The sequence below is a fragment of the Leptonychotes weddellii genome, chromosome 10 (assembly GCF_054177405.1).
Source record: "Leptonychotes weddellii isolate Sample4059 chromosome 10, ASM5417740v2, whole genome shotgun sequence".
Lineage (NCBI taxonomy): Eukaryota > Metazoa > Chordata > Mammalia > Carnivora > Phocidae > Leptonychotes > Leptonychotes weddellii.
The window spans coordinates 106,096,726-106,114,307 of record NC_138378.1 but is presented as its reverse complement, the minus strand read 5'-3'; the positions used below and the strand labels follow the sequence as shown (position 1 = coordinate 106,114,307).

The 17,582-nt window shown below is 36.3% G+C and overlaps 1 protein-coding gene across 9 annotated transcripts in view; it reads left to right on the top strand.

The window, feature by feature from the left end:
- NCOA1 (nuclear receptor coactivator 1) overlaps window positions 1–17,582 on the top strand; it is a 240,806-nt gene that overhangs the window by 45,224 nt on the left and 178,000 nt on the right. For 8 of the 9 annotated variants that reach the window (XM_081832160.1, XM_081832156.1, XM_081832155.1 and 5 more), the window contains exon 2: window positions 11,163–11,297. The gene's annotated coding sequence lies outside the window, so the exon portion shown is untranslated. Of the gene's footprint in view, window positions 1–10,676; window positions 10,939–11,162; window positions 11,298–17,582 lie in introns of those variants that run through there. The other variant, XM_081832152.1, reaches the window with a different exon arrangement.

The window sequence follows — 17,582 nt, the reverse complement described above, 5'->3', positions numbered from 1 at the left end:
CTCATGCTCTCTCCCTCTTTCTCAAATAAATAAAATCTTAAAAAAAAAATCTTTAAAAACAAAACCTCTAAGGTACATTAAATTAAAAAATCATGATGAGAAAGCTGTGTAAGTATGCCATCACTTTCATTAAAAAATATATGTAAATGCTTTTGTATGTATAGAATACCTATGAATACATAATAAACAAGGAAAGGGAGCAGGATGATTGGGGGAAAATTTCTATTTACCATAACTCTTTAGGACAGTTTACTTTTTGTATCAGATATGTATTAACTACTCAAAAAATCAACTTCAAAAATGCTCTGATAGCTTTGTTTCATTTGTTGCTTGCTTATCTTTTTGTGTAAGCTGGAATGTTGGATGCTCCATTCAGGCAGGATTAGTCTAGTTTCAGGGAGCCTGAAGGCCAGTAGGAAAGATTAAACACATGTACCAAGTAACGAGACTGCTTGTTAGAGTTGTCATTTTAGCATTGTTCAAATACTCTGGCCATTATTTTTATTGGATTGCTTGAAAGTTTCTTTATGTTCCAGAAACGAGTTCTTTAGGAGGTATGTGTTTTGCAGATATTTTCTTCAGGTATTTTCTCCAAGTTTGTGACTTGTCTTTACACTTTTATAACACTGTCTTTTGAAGAGCAGAATTTAAAGATTTTGTTTTACTGTGATATATCAATTTTTTCTTTTATGGTTTGTGCTTTTGTGTCATATCTAAGAACTCTTTGCCTAACTTGGGTTGGCAGACTACAGCTGATTCAACCCACTGCTTCTTTTTTGTAAATAAAGTTTTGTTGGAACATGGCCATGCCCATTTGTTTACATATTGCCTATGGCAGCTTTCATGCTTTCGTGACAGAGTTGAATATTTACAGTAGAGACTGAATAGCCCATAAAATTTAAAATATTCACTGTATAGCCTTTTGTAGAAAAAGTTTGACAACCCCTGGGCTACCTAGGGTTCCCAAATTTTCTTCTGTTTTCCTCTAGAAGTTTTATAGGTTTGCATTTTTAAATATTTAGGTCTGTTAATTTTTGTGTAAGTTGTAAGGTATGAGTTGAGGTTCTTTTTTTTTCTCCATATGGATTGTCAGTTGTTCCAGCAGTATTTGTTACAAAGGCAGTTCTTTTTCCATTGAATTACCCCAATCCTTTTGTTGACAGTCAGTTGACTGTAAGTTTGTAGATCTGTTTCTGGACTGTCTTTTCTGTTCCCTTGATTTGTATGTTTATCTTTATGCCAGAATTACAATGTCTTGATAACTATCACTTTATAGAAAGTCTTGAAATCAGGTAGTGTAAGTTTTCCAACTTTTTTTTTTTCAAAATTGTTTTGAATATTCTAGGTTCTTGGCATTTCCATATAAATTTTAGAATCAGCTTGTCAGTTTTTACAAAAAAAATCTGGGATTTTAATTGGGACTTAGGTTAAATCTATAAATGTGGGAGAATTGCTATTTGAACAGCATTGATGGATCTGATCTTTGAAAACAGTATTTCTTCATTTATTGAGGTCCTTGATTTTTCATTCAGAGTTTTATATTTTTGAGCACACAAATCTTCCATTTATTTTGTTATATTTATCCTAAATTTTTTTGATGTTAATATAATTGCTACTGTTTTGTTCATTTATTTGTAATTTTTCATTGCTACCATATAGAAATATGGTTGGATTTTGTGTGTTGACTTTGTATTCTGCAATTTTTCTAAATTCTTTTTTTAGTTTTAGTAGTAGATTCTTTGGATTCTCTATGTAGACCATCCTGTCATTTGTGAAAAAAGACAGTTTTGATTCTTTTTTTTTCATCTCTAGGCTTTTATTTATTTTCTTGCATTATTGTACTGACAGTACAGTACAGTGAATAGGAGTGGGAGAGCAGATGTTCTTGCCTTATTCCTGATCCTAGAGGGGAAGCATTTAGTTTTTCATGATTATGTATATTAGCTGTAGATTTGTTGTAGATTCATGTCCTAGGCTGAGGACATTCCCTTCTGTTCCTAGTTTTCTGAGAGTTTTGAATCATGAATGACTGGGCTTTTTCTAATATTATTTTTTCATCTATTAAGATGATCATTTATGTTCTAGTCCATTGTTAGGGTGAATTTCATTGATGGGTTTTTTTCATATATTGAACTAATACTAATAATGCATTCCTGGGATAAATTCTATTTGGTCATGATATATATTCCTTTTTATATATTGCTGGATTCATTTTTCTAATATTTGGTTAAAATATTTTGTGTCTGTGTTCATGAAAGGATATTAGTCTGTAGTTTACTTAAGGTTTTTTTCTTTTGTCTGAGTTTTATATCAGAGTCATGCTAAAATTTATGAGTAGTGCTTATAAAATGAATTGGTAAGTGTTTTCTTATGTATTTCTGGAAGAATTTATGTAATATATAAATTTCTTAGATGTTTGGTAGAATTCACCGAGGAAGTCGCTTATCGTGGAGCTTTCTTCATGGGAAGGTTTTAAATTATGAATTAAATGTCATAATTTAAGCTCTTAGTATATTAAGAGCTATTCTTATTATCTGACTTCTTCTTTTAGTGAACTTGGTAGTTTGTCTTCAAACTTAAGAAATTGGTACATTTTATGGAAGTTGTAAAATTTATTGCCATAAGTTCTTCATAATATTCTCTTATTATCCTGTTAATATCGATAAGCTCTCTAGTGATGTTCTCTTTTCATTCCTGATACAAGTAATTTGTGGCTTCTCTCTTTTTTTCTTGATCATCTGGAAGTTTATTCTATTTTATTGAATGTTTCAGAGAACTAGGTTTCCGTTTCATAGATTTTTCTGTTTTTTTTTTTTTCAATTTCATTTCTTCTTTCTAATTGCTTTGTGTTTAATTTACTCTTTTTCGGCTTCTCTAAGATGAAGGCTTATATTATTGATTCATGCTTGTTTTCTAATATAAGCATTTACTGCTCTAAGTTTCTAAGAACTGCTTTAGTGGTATCCCACAAATTTTGATATGTTCTAATTTTCATTCAATTAAAAATATTTAAAAATTTCTCTTACTCTTTTACCCTTGGGATATTTAAAAGTGTGTTATTTAATTTCCAACGCTTGGTAATTCCTTATCTTTCAGTTAATTGATTCTGATTTAATTTTGTTTGGCCAGAGAAAATACATTATTTGACTTTAATTCTTTTAAATATCTTGAGGTTCATTTTATAGCTCAGAATATGGTCATTCTTGGTGAATGTTCCATGTGCCCTTGAAAAGAATATATATTCTGCTCTCATAGTGTAAAATGTTCTATAAATGTCCAATTAGGTCAAGTCAGTTGATAGTGTTTTCAAGTCTTCTATATGTTAGTGATTTTCTGTCTTCTTGTTCTGTTGATTAATAACAGGGGAGTAGTAAGGTCTATAGCTGTAATTGTGGATTTGTCTAATCTCCTGTTTTATTAGTTTTTGTTTCATTTATTTTAAAGCTGTGTTAATAAGTAAACACATTTAGGATTGCTGTGTCTTTTGGTGAATTGATCCTTTATCCTTATGTAGTGTAAGTGTCTTGTGGATAGCATATAATTGGATCTCGTTTTTAAAATTTGATCTGATAATCTCCACCTTTTAATTGGGTGTTTAGATAATTTTTATTTAATGTAATCATTGATAAATATGGATTTAAGTCTATCATCTTGCTAGTTTTCTGTTTTTTATTTTTTTTTAAAAATTTTGAGTCTTTTTTTTTTTTTTTTTTAGAGAGAAAGATGGAGCGTGAGTGGGGAGGGGCAGAGGGAGAGGGAGAGAGAATCCTAAGCAGGCTTCATACCCAGTGCAGAGTTTGAGTGGGGCCTGATCTCAGACCCTGAGATCATGCCCTGAGCTGAACTCAAGAGTTGGATGCTTAACCAACTGAGCTACCCAGGTGCCCCAGCTAGTTTTCTATTTTTGAATATTTTAAATTTATTTTTTCCTCTTTTCCTGCCTTCTTTTGAATTAATCCTTTTTCATAATTCCATTTTATGTAATACTCTTGGCTTATTCTATATGTCTAGATATACATGTATATGTACACACACATATACACGTATACACACATACACATATATACACATACACATGTATGTATATATACATATATACACATATATACATACATGTATGTATATGTACATATATATTTTAGCAGTTGCTCTAAGTCATGGTTTCTCAGCCTTGGCACTATTGGTATTTTCATTTGGATAATTCTTTGTTGTTGAGGACTGGAGGGGATATCCTGTATGCAGTGTAGGATTTTTGGCAACATCTCTGGCCTCTGTTGACTAGATGACAGTAGCAACCACTCCCCACCCCCAGTTGTGACAACCAAAAATGTTTCCAAGGGCGCCTCGATGGCTCAGTCGGTTAAGTGGGTGGACTCTTGATTTCAGCTCAGGTCCTAATCTCAGGATTGTGAGATTGCGCCCTGTGTGGGGGCTCCATGCTGGGCGTGAAGCCTGCTTAAGATTCTTTCTTTCCTTCTCCCTTTGCTCCCCCCCCCCCCACTTGCTTGTGCATATGTGCCCTCTCTCTCTCTCAAAAAAAAAAAAAAGTGTCCCCCATGCTACACGTCACTGAGGCAGTATGAGAACCACTCTTCTAGGGCTTAAAAGATCTAACTTTAACTTACAACAATCTTTATTTACTTATTTATTTTTTAAAAGATATTTATTTATTTGAGAGAGGAGAGAGTGAGCCCGCACGCATGGGGGGAAGGGAGGGGGAGAGGGAGAGGGAGAAGCGGAGTCCCCACTGAGCAGAGAGCCCGACTGGGGGCTCTATCCCAGGACCTGGGGATGATGACGACCTGAGCCGAAGGCAGACATTTAACCGACTGAGTCACCCAGGTGCTCCGACAATCTTTATTTAAATAACATTATGCTATCTTGTGTAGCATGATCACCTTATGACCATATACTTTAATTTTCTACCTTCCCTCTTTATGTTGTCATGATTTTACTTCTATATATATTATTAACCCCCACAATACATTATTATTTTTTGTGTTCTTGTATAATCTTCTAAAATGAATATAAATTCACTCAGTGGGGAGCCTGCTTCTTCCTCTGCCTGCCGTTCCCCTTGCTTGTACGTGTTCTCACTCTCTGACAAATAAATAAATAAAATCTTAAAAAAAAAAGAAAGAAAACAAGAAAAAAAGTCTTTTGTATTTACCTTCTCTTTATAATCCTCATCATTTCTTTTTGTAGATCCACATTTTCAGCTGGTAATTTTCAGTCCTGCCTAAAGAACTTCCTGAAACATTTTTGGTGTCTGCAGGCAGTGCATTCTGTCAGGTTTTATTTGTCAAAAAATTCTTTCTTTCTTCATTTTTTTAAAGAAGATTTTATTTATCTGACAGAGAGAGCACAAGCAGGGGGAATGACAGGCAGGGGAGAAGCAGGCCCTCCACTCATCAAGGAGTCCGATGTGGGGCTCGATCCCAGGGCCTGGGATCATGACCTGAGCCGAAGGCAGCCACTCAACTGACTGAGCCACCTAGGCACCCCCTCTTTCTTCATTTTTGAAAAAATATTTTTCTGGTTATAGGATTCTATGGGCAGCTTTTATCTTTCTACTCTATGGTCTTTTCGCTTGTATAATTTCCTGAAGAAAAGGAAATGCTGATCTTTGTTCTTTGTATGTATTTTTTTTCTTTGCCTTTGAGATTTTTATCTTTGTTTTTCTGCATTTTGGCTATGATATATCCATGTATATTTGTTTGTGTGTGTTCATTTTGGTATTTATTATGATTAGGATTCCGTAGGATTTTTTGCTCTTTGGTTTGTTGTCTTGGATTCTTTCAAAATTCTTGGCCATTATCTCTTCACATATTTCTTGTATCTCATTTTGTTTGTTTGTTTGTTTCCTTTTCTTGGGGCTTCAGTTGAATGGAATTTGTTTGAAGACATTTTGATATAGTTCCACAACTCTTGGATGCCCTGAGATGTATTTTTCTCTCACTTTTTTTAAACTGTGGTTTCATTTATAATTATTTCTATTTGCATGTCTTTAAGTTCAATGATTGTTTCCTCTTCTGTGTCCAGACTGTTGTTGAGCCTGTCTCAGGAATTTTTTTTCTCTAATAGAATTTTTTATTTCTATCTTTTATATTTTTCCTTTCTTTAAAGTTTTCCATCTCACTGCTGAAAATGTCCATCTGTTTGTGCATATTGTCCATCTTTTCTACTAGACCATTTAACATATTTATAGTTATTTTTAAATGTCTGATAGTTTCAATAGCAAAATCATTTCTGATTCTGTTGATTGCTTTATCTCTTGCCAAAGGGTTATTTTTTTTTTCTTGCTTTTGTGTAATTTTTGATTTTATGCTCATCATTGTGTACGGAAGAATAGGAGAGATTGAAATGATGCTCTTCTTTTGTTAGGCTGTTTGTGTTAGAGGTTGAGTCAGTCTCATCATGAATCGAGCTAGGTTTGGATTCTTTTGCCCTCATTACCTTCATTGTACCACAGGCTTCAAATTTCTCCCAACAGTTGGCTGCTGTTCCCTTGTGTTTAGGGTGTGCCATGTAGTACTACAGGATTTTTCTGTGTTCCTATACCACCCTCATCTTTCAACAGGCTTTGCATATCTGTGCACCAGAGAGATTTCTCTTTATGTTATTGTTCCTCTCCCAGTGATTATTGTTGCTTGTTACCCAGTGCTTTGCTTGTGGGTCAGCATGGGTTCTCTTATTCTAGTCCAGACTCAATCCTGGTCAGGCCCTAAGTTCCTGGGTGTTGGTGATGGGGTTTTCTTAGCTTTTCTGCTCTTTCTCCCTTGTGGCAGTCAAACTATGCCATATATTTGTAGCTGGTCATGGGTAGGAGTATCATTTCCCTCTCTGTGGTAGTTGATCTCTTTTGGTATTGGTGTAGGATCCTTTGCCCAAGACTCTTTCCTGCTCCCCCCCAGTAGTGGCAGAATTATTTTTTGTCTCTACCTTTTCCTAGCATCAGTATATCTTTGCCTGTGTCTGGGGACTTGACACTCTTTTCTCCCCCTCCTCCAGAGGCAGAGGCATTTTGCTTCTATTTTCCTCTGAAGCAGTGGATTTTTGCCTGGACCTTAGGGCTTTCTTTCCTTCCCCTAGTGGCTCTAGGCGTTTGCTCTGTGTTTAAGGAAAGGTTGGGGAATTAGGCAGGGCTTCAGGCTGGTACTTGTCACTTCCTGCACACTTGCCGCATTGATGAAGGGCTCTCTCTGATTTACTTTTAATTTTTCCTGTGAGCACCTGGTTGACACATGTAGAACTTACAGTTGAGTGTAAACTCTTCTTGTGTCAGGGATCCCCAGCCATTCCAAACTGACACATGAGTCTACACTTGGTCTTTAAGAATTTGTTAAAATCTTAGTTGATTTTTTTTCGGGATGCCTGGGTGGCTCAGTCGGTTAAGCATCTTCCTTCCGCTCAGGTGATGATCCTGGAGTCCTGGAATTGAGCCTGGCGTCAGGCTCCCTGCTCAGTGGGGAGTCTGCCCCCCGCCCCCCGACTTGTGCTCTCTCTCTCTCTCGCATGTTCTCTCTCTCTCTCAAATAAATAAATAAAATCTTAAAAAAAAATCTTAGCTGTTTTTTTTCTTACACACCTGTATGGTGGCTACTTCTTTCTCTGTGACCTGCCAAAGGTAAAAGAGATTGTGTTTGGTCTCTTCTTGGAGGAACTTGTCCCTCTTTGAAATTAAATTTACTTGATTGCCTTGTGACCTCAACTCTTTGTTAGGCTTAAGATAAGTTTTGATTTGATAGATCTGGCTTTTTCTTCTGAGGGTGGGATTGACATTCCTTTGAGGCTTTCTGCATTCTAAGTGGAGTGGAACTAGAGTTTTTGACAAGGTATGCTATTTCAAGCAGTTCTTTCTTCTGCGCCCTCCTTCATGCTTTCTCTTGCCTTCTTGTGCCTCTTGAACATTTTTTCCTTTAGGATTGAACCTCAGGGACTATTTCCCCAGTGAAGCCTCTCCTGATACCACTAAGTAGAATGGAACATTTCTGTATTTGTACAACTGTCTTGACTCTTGTATAGCTGTATTTCATTTTTGCAGGCCCACTGAAGCTCTTAGTGAGGTTGGGCAGGTTTTAGAATCTGAGACTTCTCACTCTGAGAATGATCCTTTTTTTTTTTTAAGATTTTATTTATTTATTTGACAGAGCGCACAAGCAGGCAGAGCCTCAGGCAGAAGGAGAGGGAGAAGCGGACTCCTCACTGAGCAGGGAGCCCAAAGTGGGGCTCAATTCCAGGACCCTGAGATCATGACCTGAGCCGGAGGCAGATGCTTAACTGACTGAGCCACCCAGGCGCCCCTAAAAACTATCCTTCTACTTTCAGAATTTATGACTGTAACAGTTGATAGATTTTAGATAGGCTCATGGAATAAGCTTGAGAGAAAAGATAAAGTGATGTACAAGAGAACTTATATTTATCAATAGAGTAAAAATTTGTGAAATCACACCACCTAGGTTCCTGTGTTGTTTGGTTTGTACAGTTGTTGCTCTTGAACTCTAAATTACTTTCAGAAACAAGACTTAAATTTGTGGAATCTAACTTCTTAAAATTGTGGGCTTGGTTACACAAACTAGTATGTATTCACATAATAAAATGCCGTAGAACTTTAAAAACAATGAAGAAATATATCCTAACATGGAAAATCTTCAGGATACACTAAGTGGGGGAAAAAAAAAGGTGCAAAGCTGGACTTTTTTTTTTAGAAGACAGGAGGATAAGACTGTATTTTTAGTTAAGTGTATATTTACATAAAGAGTTGCTGGAAAGGTATAGAAGAAACTAATAAAAGTGGTGACCAGTAGCAATCAAGGGCAATGTGAGCTGCATGTGGATGATACAGGAATGAGACTGTTCAAATGCATGTTCCTTTTACATCATTTTTCAATTCTGAATTTGGAATGAAGTATTGGAACAATTAGCCTAGAAAGGTAAACATCAGAGTATTTATCTGCTATTATTGAAGGTGGAGAAATTTCTAAGCAGAGAAATAGTAAAAGAAATGGAGAAAGCAGCGTTGCATAAATCTGGCCACCTAAAAATAAGAAAACTTTTATAGTAAAAGCCAGCAATTGAGAAAATGTTCAAAGTAAATGGAAGAAATAGTGTTTTTACAATATAAATAACCTACACAAACAGTTAAGGAAAACATGAAGAAATCCCTTTCCCATCCCACCCCCCATAGGACTGGAAGTGGAAGTGTGGCTGAAGTTTGGAAAGAAAGGCAGTATGAGTAATGGGGGAAGGACCTGATTAATGACATGTAAAAGGCTCACTAGATAACATTGTGTCTAAAATTGAATACTTTAATGGTATAGCAGGATCAATCCATAATGTTGGGTGTTTTCTCCCTAGCAGGTGATTGAATTGAACCATGATTAGGAATTTGAGGCTGATGAAGTGGAAGGAAGAAAGTAACATACTAGGGAGATTGATAGCTTGGGTGACAACCAAGATTTTGAGACCAATAATAACATAGTTAACTAACTGGAGAGATGAGACTAGGTGGAGTGCATCTCAGGGATTAAATCTGGACTTAGGTACAAAAGGTAGATTGGGCTATTGCATGACAAAGAGAAGAGGGTAGGACAGCCAGATGGCCTGAGCCTGAGGGAAGGAATTGGATAGCTTATGAGTTAGGGTCTAGACATACCACTGTGGAGAAGGTTGATCCCTACCGCCTTAACCTTCACTCTAGAGGGTTCTTCTTTTATTTTTATTTATTTATTTTTTTAAAGATTTTTATTTATTTTTTGACAGAGAGAGAGAGAGACAGCAAGAGAGGGAACACAAGCAGGGGGAGTGGGAGAGGGAGAAGCAGGCTTCCCTGCCGAGCAAGGAACCCGACGCGGGACTCGATCCCAGGACCCTGGGATCATGACCTGAGCCGAAGGCAGACGCTAAATGGCTGAGCCACCCAGGCGCCCCTAGAGGGTTCTTCTCAAGAGACAGGTTTAGCCCAGGGGTTGAAAGAAGTATTCATTGATAGGTTGAGGATGTAGAGGTGATTTGTTTCACTATATAAGAGAGGTTTCCAGAGGTTCCCCAAGGAGAAGGTTGGAAGGAAGGGCAACAGTAGGGGAAGACATGGGGTGGGTGAGAAAGCACAGAGAGCACTGTGGGTATGAAAATAGGGGAGAGGGTAGCTGGCCGGAATGGTTTGTGTTTTGAGTAAAGCCCAAGGGTGATAGGTGGAAGCCATAGATAGAATTAACTAGCAAGATTCCTGAATCGACCTGTGATATGATGATTTCTCTGGACCTAATCCACTGTGTCTTTGTGATCTAAAGGGAGTATTAAATTTAGTAAAAAGCTTAACCCTGGGTGGTAAAGCCTAAACCAGTTAGGCTTTAAGTAATGAAAGCCAGTAGGTTTCACATTTCTTAAGCATTCTCTGATGTCTGCGAAGTCCCCCCACTGTTAGGAGTTTTTATTTATTTAACTTTTTATTTATTTTTATTTTATTTATTTGAGAGAGAGAGAGCAGGAGAGCAAGTGAGTGGGCTCGAGCTGGGGGAGGGGCAGAGGGAGAGGGAGAAGCAGACTCTCTGCTGAGCAGGGAGCCTGACGTGGGGCTCAATCCCAGGACCTTGGGATCATGACCTGAGCTGAAGAGAGACACTTAATGGACTGAGCCACCCAGGCACCCCTAGGAGTTAGCTTTGAGATAAAAGTGGGAAGACAGTACTACCATTAATTTAAAAAAATCCAATTTGTTCTTATCCCACTGCCAATGACCCAGTAATGAATGCTAGCCATTACATTGAGGTATCTTCTGCTAGGAATCCCATTTCCTCCTTCTGTTCCACTTTACCTGAAACAGGTTACTGAGACCCCTGCTGCTGGGGTGACGTCAGCAACTCCGATGATGAGTAAGCTGATAGTTGAGGATCCTGGCCTCCTAGCTTCATTTGGGATCTGAACCTTTTAAAGCGAGTAACTAATGATCTCTTATTAATTTTATTTATTTAGCCATTAATCTTTAGTTTCAATTTTTAAAGTCTGTAGTGCGGACAAGAATGAGAATTGGCATTTCTTGAACAACTAAAGCATCTGTATAAGAATCTTTGCATGCTTACAGGGAAACAATGATATGCAGTAGAGTCTAAAGTCTGTAATGTTTTCAGTAGACTAAATGTATCTCCTTTCTCTTATTTTAGATCTGTCCATATTAGTGGAAATGTAACTGGAACTGACTCTGGTGATAAAATCAAGGACCATCAGCAAGAGCATGCAGTAGGAAATTTTGGCTCCAAATGAAGACACCAACATTTAGAATTTCTACTTTTTCTAAGGTATTTGAGGCACAAATTTACTTTAATCTGACTCCTTGGAAGTCATTTTATAATGTTGATTTCTATATATAGATTTCATAAGTTTAAAAAGTTTTCATGTTAGAATGGTTAGCTTTTATTTTTTTAAAGATTTATTTATTTATTTTAGAGTGTGAGAGAGCTCGGGATGGGGTGAGGGGCAAAGGCAGAGGGGTAGAGAGTCTTAAGCGGACTCTGCGCTGCGCATGGAGCCTGATGGACGGCTCAGTCTCACGACCCTAACTGAGATCAGGACCTGAGCCGAAACCAAGAGTCAGGTGCTTAACCGACTGAGTCACCCGGGAGCCCCAGAGACTGGTTAGCTATAGAGAAGAGTTCAACCTTCCCTACCCACTTCCCCCTAAAACTAGTTGAGAAAAAAATCCAGATTTTAAAGGGAGATAATCTTTATAATTAGTAAAGCATGTTCAATTAATAAGAAATCTACTGGGTGCAGATTAAGACTGAGTAAACTATGTTAGAAGAACTGGAATAAATAAGTGTCAATTTAGTAATTATTTTATGTCATGACCCTCTGGGATGAGCAGCTGAATTCAGCACTCTAACAGAGTCAGCTCACATGATACATGAGATCTTAAGTGATGTCTTTTAGTTTGATTTGGAAACCTTTTTGTTCCTCTTCTCCTAAATTTATTATTAAGGGTTTTCTGTTCACCAAAAATTGTCACTTTTATTCCTCATAGACTGTTCAAGTAGGACCTTTCTGATCTGTTGGGTTAGTTTCACTTGGACCAGAAAGGGAGATAAGTAATTAAAGAACCAAATGAGACTTCCAAAACATGGGGTGGATCCCCACTTTGAAGACTACATAAGACAGTTGAAAACAATCAAAGGAAATATAGTGTCAACAGAAAATAAACATAGTACTCTATTTTTGTAAATACACATATATTCCAAATTGGATTTAGTTAGTTGTTTATTTAAAAACAAAATATTTTTTCTTTTAATTATGTTTTTCCAAATAGGAAAGAAGTATGGAAAATAATTATTTTAATTAATTTTATTTTATTTTATTATATTTTTAAGATTTTATTTATTTATTTGAGACAGAGAGAATGAGAGACAAGAGAGCATGAGAGGGAGGAGGGTCAGAGGGAGAAGCAGACTCCCTGCCGAGCAGGGAGCCCGATGCGGGACTCGATCCCGGGACTCCAGGATCATGACCTGAGCCGAAGGCAGTCGCTTAACCAACTGAGCCACCCAGGCGCCCGGAAAATAATTATTTTAAAGGGCAGGTCAAAGTTGGTTGGTTCTCTGTATACGTTGTAGAGGTTTGTAGATTAATTTTGCTAGATTACAAAGAAGAAAATCTGAGAAAAATGTATCACTTATTGCAAGGATTATTCATTTCATTTTCTATTTTGGAAGAATATGTAAAGCAATAAATTCTAAAATAATAAATCCATAATATTAGAAAATTCTAAGACTGCGTTAGTTATATGGCTACCTTCTAAAGGGGTGGTGTAACTGAGCAATGTTTGTGAAAGAAAAGTTACCTCAAATCAAATAGCAGATGAAGAAGAATTCGGTTGCTTTGATGAGAAGTTTTAAAACTGTTCTTGGCAGCTAGTAGATATATTGTACTTCTCTAAAAATTTTTTGGTGTCATTTTGAATCAAAAGGTAATAATAATTAAATATATAATGTATCTTGTTATCAGAACCATTTCCCTTGTTTTTTAAAGATGTCTTTTCTTCTTTCTTTCAACTGATGTTTAACAACATTATCAACATTAGTTGAATGTCCAAGCTTTGCAAAGAATGATTCTAGGTATGGGGAAGAATATAAATTACTCTGTAACTTCATGGTTCTAGATATGGGGAAGAATATAAATTATTCTATAACTTCATTATAAATGAAGTTGAAGAAATCTTTCACTTCAAATGTTTACTCTTGGGGCAGGGAAGCTGAATACACTCATCTGAAAACCATTTAAAAACAGTCACAAAACGAGCACATAAAATCAAATTTTGGAAGCCTTTTCTAAGTAATATGGTACTACGTTCAGATCTGAACAAAAGTTAAGCTTAGGGAATAGGAAGTTCTGATCAATTTGCTGACTACTTGGTTGTGGCTGTTAACTATTTATGGTTCTACTTGTGAAAGTGCTATATAGTTAAATTTATTTGCTTAATTCTTTAAATGAGGATATCTCTGATTCATCAATTTCTTATATCTCCTCACTCATTTACAACCATTGGCACATGATATCCTTCTTTAATATTTTTCATTTTCCCCTTTGAAAATGAAAAATAATGAAAATTTCACAAGCTTTTGCTCAGAAGTTTTATATGATACATTTTGACAGTATTTTCTTGTAATTTTTTTTTTTTTGAGGGGACTTTAGATTTTGAGATTGTGGGAGTTTTGTTTTTTTTGAGGAGGATCAAAACAAAATAAAATCAGTATCTGAATTATGGCCCTAGAACATGTATAAGGTTATGTCTTAGATTACAGTTTACATTAAGTTAAAATGGTACCTTTAAAAAATACTTTATTTGGACTCAAGAAAACATTTGAAAATAAATGTCAATAAGGTATATTAAGGGAATTGGTATTCCCTTGCTACAGTTTTCTCTGTGGCATGATGGAAAGAGCACAAGCTTTGGCTCTTCTACTTCCATGCCACCCTGGGGAATTGAATTAATATTTCTGTCTTAGAAATATTACTTTTTAGACTTGTGATGAAAAGTGAAATGTGTATAAATTATATAAAATAATGCTTCTCAGTGTGAGATTAATGAATGTTGTTGCTAAAGACAGAGGAGACCACACTACTGAAGTATCATTCACAGTTATCCTTCTCATAGCAAAAAACAGGTCAACTCACACTACTAGTGAGAAGCTTGTAAAACCAGTTTCAAAGTTAATGGCAAATATTATGCTTGGAGAGAAAGTAAAATGAGCTTTTGGCAAAAATCCCTTATCAAAGGCATACCATCTGGAAAAGCAATTACTGTCATGTGTGCATGCTAGCAGAATTTTGTTTTTCAGTTGGATGAAAGCACTGATGTTCAGAGAGCATACCAGCACTTCATAGAGATGTGTTACTGTTTATCACTGAAAAATCCTTACTGCAGCAGAGAGTTTTTTGTTGTTATTTTGTTTTGTTGTTGTTGGTGGTGGTGTTTGGTGGCCTTTGTTTAAAGCCAGTGTTGCCTGGAAAAGTTGCATTGGTTCCTGTGATCAAAGCCTCAAAAGGTTAGCTGCAGGAAAGGGTTCACTTAATCTGTGAGGAAAAGAAATTGCACCAGGGTATCAATTCATATCTGCTTTTTTCAGGGAAAATTGGCATTCAGTAATGTGATTTTTTTTTTTTAAGATCTATTGATTGATTGAGAGAGGGCACAAGCAGGGGGAGGGGGAGAGGGAGAGAGAGAAAATTCCAAGCAGACTCCATGTTCAGCGTGGAGCCTGCTGGGGGGCTAGATCTTAGGACCCTGAGATCATGACCTGAGCCAAAATCAAAAGTTGATGCCCAAGCGACTGAGCCACCCAGGCACCCCTTCAGTAATGTGATTTCTGATTGTGATTTAATATCAAAGTGGTAAAAATTATGGATGTAAACAATTTTTGAGCACTAAAGCCATGTCTTTTCAGTGTTTTGTGAAGAAATGATAAGTATAGGATCCTGCTTTTTCACAGTGATGCATGCTAGCTAGCTCTAATGTGACAGGGCTTTAAATGTTTACTTAGTTTTTTAGTAAAATAAGATAAATATTTCTTTAATACTGATAATGCCATTTCTGTGATTTCAAGGGGGCACAGCATAGTAAATATATTTGGTATTTCAAATAGTCAGAATTTATAAGTTCATATTCACAGTTATCATGAATTTTAATGTTCAGGATGAGGTATGAGGATTTTACAGAAGTCTGAATTACGGTACTAAATAATTCAACCTTTAAGAGTTTGAGCATTTCCCCCATACTTGATGATTTTATCAATTTATCAAAGAAAAAAACAGTGAATTTTTATTGTGCATTTTTAAAAACCGTCCTCAATTTTTGGAATAGAACATGAAAAAGTACTTTCCAGAGCCAAAATGCCAGCAGAGAATAGATTAGGAATCTTTTTGCTCCTGTCTTTCAAATTAAAGCATTTAAAATCTAGTTTTGAGTGGGATATGCTTTTTCTGTTTGTTTTTTTATTCAATGGAATGCTGAAAGTAGACTTCAGTGAGAAATAGTGTTAAAATTTCTGGGTCCATGTTCAGTTGTAATATCCAGAGTATATAACACAGCTGATTTATCATTGAGAATTAGTGATTTTTAATTTAGTAGAAATGCAGAATAAGAAAGAAACTAGTTGAATATGGAAAGCGGCAGCTTATGGCTAAAGATGATTCCAGAGCTGGAGACTTGAAATCTTTGCAAGGAGGTTATCAAACACTAACAGGGTGTGGCAAAACAACAAAGCTGCTTAATTGAATAGGCTCTGGCTGGCCAAAGATGAGACATTTTGAGCATCAGTAAGTATAACTGCAGTATAATCAATCACATCAAATATGTTTAAATCCATGAGTTCACAATGATAGTTAAAAAAAAACACCTCATTAATTTTCTTTGGAGTATGCTAAGGAGCCAGCTGTATCTGAATGTAACCAAGTAGTTGAGGAGAGGAAGTTTCTTTTTTGAGGATTATTCTGTTTGATAAATGAAAAAGGAGTGAATTCCTGGACCTAAGTAAAGATCGTTAGTGGCTGCTAACATCACAGAGAGGGAGAGAGCCAGACATTAGATTGCTGTCAATGAAAGTTCACAATACAACCTAGTAAGTATTCTTGCCAAAAAATTGAACTTGAACCTGAATCTCATCAAGCCTCTAGCTCTAACTACCAGTTCACAGGAAACAGAAATCAGGGAAACAAATGAAATGATACCATGGAGTTGCAGTCAGCAAAATCTAGGCTTTGGGGAAGTCCTTGAGACACACAATTTGTTTTTTTCAGCAAATAAATTGTAAGGAACAAAAAAAGAGAAATGAGAAGGAAACCTGAGATTAATAGCAATGATTGGGCTTTATCTAGGTCCAGATTTTCATACATATATATTTATGAAATAATCAGGGAAATTTGAACAATGCATATTTGGTATTAGGAAATTATTGGTAATTTTTAGGCATGATAACAGTATGTAGTTATATTTAGAAAGAGTCATTACCTTTTAGAGATACATATTTAAATGATAGTGGGTGCAAGGATATGTCTGGGATCTGTTTCATTATTGTCCAGAGTAGAGGGGAGGCTGTGGGTGGAGGTAAATAAAACCAGATTGGCCTCAATCTGACCTCGAGGTGATGTGATCATTGTTTAAAGTAGGCACCTTAAAAAAGCAAAATTTCCCAGGTCTCACGATTTAAAAGAACAATATTTCTCAGCACTATCATTGACGTGGATATGATTTCAGTGAACATAAATCCTAATATTATGGCCTTGATTCTTATTATCAGAAGCAGCACCCCGTTTGCCCTTTTTAAAATCTCCCTTTTGATCCTCTTTTTATCTAAGAAGAGACCACTAAATTGGGATTCATGTCTCCAGATCATTAAAAAAAAAAAAAAGTAGGCACTTCTGGCATTGGGGGTGGTAGTGATGTAATTCTTGGTACTATTCTCTAAGCTTTTTTGAACATTTCCATAAGAAAAAAGTCCAGAAATCTACCTTCTCTGGCTTATAAGAGGACAGTTGAATTATGTGTATTTAGCAACCCGCTGAATTCTTACTTCTGATAATTTCTTGAGTTTGTTGGGTTTTCTGTATAGAAAATCATATTGCTTACAAAGGACAGTTTTACTATATGGTGCTTACTATTTGCCAGGCTTTTATTCTTTTTTTTTTTTTTATTCTTATGTTAATCCCCATACATTACATCATTAGTTTTAGATGTAGTGTTCCATGATTCATTGTTTGTGCATAACACCCAGTGCTCCATGCAGAATGTGCCCTCCTCCATACGTACCACCAGGCTAACCCATCCTCCCACCCCGCTCCCCTCTAGAACCCTCAGTTTGTTTTTCAGAGTCCATCGTCTCTCATGGTTTGTCTGCCCCTCCGATTTCCCCCGCTTCATTCTTCCCCTCCCGCTACCTTCTTCTTCTTCTTCTTCTTTTTTTTTTCTTAACATATATTGCATTATTTGTTTCAGAGGTACAGATCTGAGATTCAACAGTCTTGCACAATTCACAGCGCTTACCAGAGCACATACCCTCCCCAGTGTCTATCACCCAGTCACCCCATCCCTCCCA